Raw genomic sequence first — 2805 nt, 5'->3', positions numbered from 1 at the left:
AGTCATAAACTGCATAATATTCGGCATACTCCAAATCTCAGTAAGATAACAGCCTGTGGTAAACTGAGACAGGAGGCCACGTGACGTCATGCGTGGGAAGATACTCATTTTCTAAACCCTCGGGTTGACCTGGTAATCTTTTGATCTTGGTTAATGATCATTACGAATCTGGCTTATGCACAAGACAGCAAACAACAGAGATCTGTAATGTTATTTATTTATGATGTGGATGTTTAACACCTTAATACTAGAACTTTCTATGTGGAGAAGCAAATGTAAGAGTAGACGGATGTTTGTGTGGTTCGATGATCAGCACTGGGATATAATTATTTGCAGAATCCTCATGGTTGTTCAGGGTGGATATGGATGAGCCATGAGACAGATCAAAGTACGAGTTGCAGAGGCAGAGAATATTAATAAAGAGATGTGGGATACTTTTTGCATTCATTCATTGCCAGACGCCATGTATCCCAAACGGGGTGGCCAAGGGCTTAGAGTTAATTGTTTTACAGGGAGGGGCACTAATCCTCCACCAACCCTACTTGACACGTAGGGATGCCAACAGCATCTGGTGTTCCCAGGCGGTCACCCATCCAAGTACTAACCAGACCCAACGTTGCTTAACTTCGCTGATCGGACGGGAAGCGGTGTACTCAACGTGGTATGGCCGTTGGCAGATTTAATTTATGTGCAGGATGCTGTGTTGTATGTTATCAGTAAGTGGAAACTGGAAACTTAGAGCTTTGGGTATCTCTGCCGCCAGTGACGTCTGAAACTAGTTACTGTAATAGTAATCACGGACTGGCCGAGCAGATCCACCAACCGAAGACAAGCAATCGCCCCTGTAGGTCCATCCCATGCAGTGCACTAATGTTCCCTTGTGGTGGACAGCGCCTCTCCACAGCGAGGCACTGGGAAGAGTGTAGAGTTTTCGTTCCTGGATGGTCGCCGCATTTGCGTTTCTCCATCCAGTTAACATGATCACCATAGAAACCTCTAACCCCCCCCCCTACTCATTTGGTGATATGGTTACCACCCATCATCATTAGTGGTTTCCTGGATTACAGGAAACAATTAGGTTTTTCACACAGTGTAGAGTCACCTTGTGAAAAGGTAGGCAGCACTACGCCAAGCAAATGGAAGATGATCGCCTCCAATTAAAAGTAGATAACTTTATAAACTAACAGCTGCTGAGAGAGGAGGGTGCCCACTGTGTAACATGTTGTTGAATGGAGAGAGTCTGAAAGTGATGGAAGAACTTAGGTATCATGGTGCAGAAACAGAGACGAAAATATGCAATGGAGCTGGAAAGCGGGAAAGCGGACAGGGAAGTAATGGACTGATGCTTTGAAAGCTTCGAAATGTAAAAGAATTCTCAGTGCATGGGTTGCATGAGGACTCCATGAAACCGTGTTAATGTCCAAAGTAACGCATAGGTATGAAACTTCTGAAGGACTTGAGTTTCTTGTGTATAAAAATTTAACAGTAAAGGCATTAAAAAAGGTACAGTTAAGCCATGTATTTGGTAGAATATAATGGACAGGATACGAAATATCATGTCTAATGACAGCAGTGGAGGAAGGAAGTGCATTGATGAAGGGGGAGAAATGAGTGTTCACATATACACTGGTCAAATATATGGGAAGAACTATAGCGCTGAAAAGAATATAATATGAGTGACCATTAATGTAGGAGGCGGTGTGGATTGCCAAGAAGTTAAAATGTGAAAAAAACTACATATGGTGGTTGAAGAAGAAAAGAACGTGACGAATGGCAGAAGCGAATGGATGAAGTGTACGATAATGGAACTTATTATTATTATTATTATTATTATTATTATTATAATTATCATTATTATTATATTTATTATTATTATTACAGCTGTCGAAAGAATTATCTCAGTTCCATAGATATTATACAGCACATTTTGTGTGTGTGTGTGTGTGTGTGTGTGTGTGTGTGTGTGTGTGTGTGTGTGTTGGGGGGGGATCGGAATCTTCAGGCCTGTAAGATGAAGGGAAGAAATTTGAATGGGGCTAATAAATCTTTTTGCTGCTTCTCTTTCCACATCTTTTTCCCCGATCCCTCCCTCCAGAAGAGACATTGAGAAATTTTCACTGATTGTTGATGATAATGTTATTTAGCGAGATAACATTCTTTGATAAATTAAATCAGTACAAAACAATAACATACTATAACTTTCATATCATGTTATACTATGCCATTCTGAGATACAATTCTGCTGTGTTTTACTTGAGAAGAAAGATTCTTTCCTGTCCGCATAACCGTAGTGTTGTTAGAAGGATAATAATGTATAGCTTGAGAAGGTTTTATGGAAGGATATAGACTATACCACATATTATAATTGTAAAGATATGAGTGTAAAGTCTTCCACTTTTTACCTCTCCACCGCTTCTGATAGAACAGTAAATGATCCGATGAATAGATTTAAACAATTTCTAAGCGTTTAATTCTCAGGCATACAGCAAACCGTGCTAAACGTGGTAGATACAAAGAAGGACGGCAAGGTCTGGAGGTTATTTTTTGATGACCTCGATTTGCAGAGTTTAGTGTTAGGCAACACACAGTAAAACATGTTAACCCTTTGAGCCGTAACGCTTCATTCTGCTGGTAATAATATTTTAGTGGTGGCATAAATGTAACTCCTTGGTGTTCAGTGATACGGAAACGGTTACCCGAGGTAGTTTCTGAAGCCTCTGACTGCTACGACTGAACAAGACCTGCTTGTGGTATCCTAAATAAAACACTCAAATGTACCAACCGAAATTAAATGGTTAAAGGAGA

General features: G+C 40.5%; 1 non-coding gene across 1 annotated transcript; it reads right to left on the bottom strand.

The window, feature by feature from the left end:
- Positions 1-556: 556 nt before the first annotated feature.
- On the bottom strand, positions 557-675 carry LOC145406519 (5S ribosomal RNA). The gene has a single exon (XR_013898544.1). It is a non-coding gene; the product is annotated as a 5S ribosomal RNA (ribosomal RNA).
- Between the last annotated feature and the right edge of the window lie 2130 nt (positions 676-2805).

Source organism: Coenobita brevimanus, chromosome 70 (assembly GCF_032717465.1).
Source record: "Coenobita brevimanus isolate Jiangsu-jjx chromosome 70, ASM3271746v2, whole genome shotgun sequence".
Lineage (NCBI taxonomy): Eukaryota > Metazoa > Arthropoda > Malacostraca > Decapoda > Coenobitidae > Coenobita > Coenobita brevimanus.
This window is presented reverse-complemented; position numbering and strand designations above follow the sequence as displayed.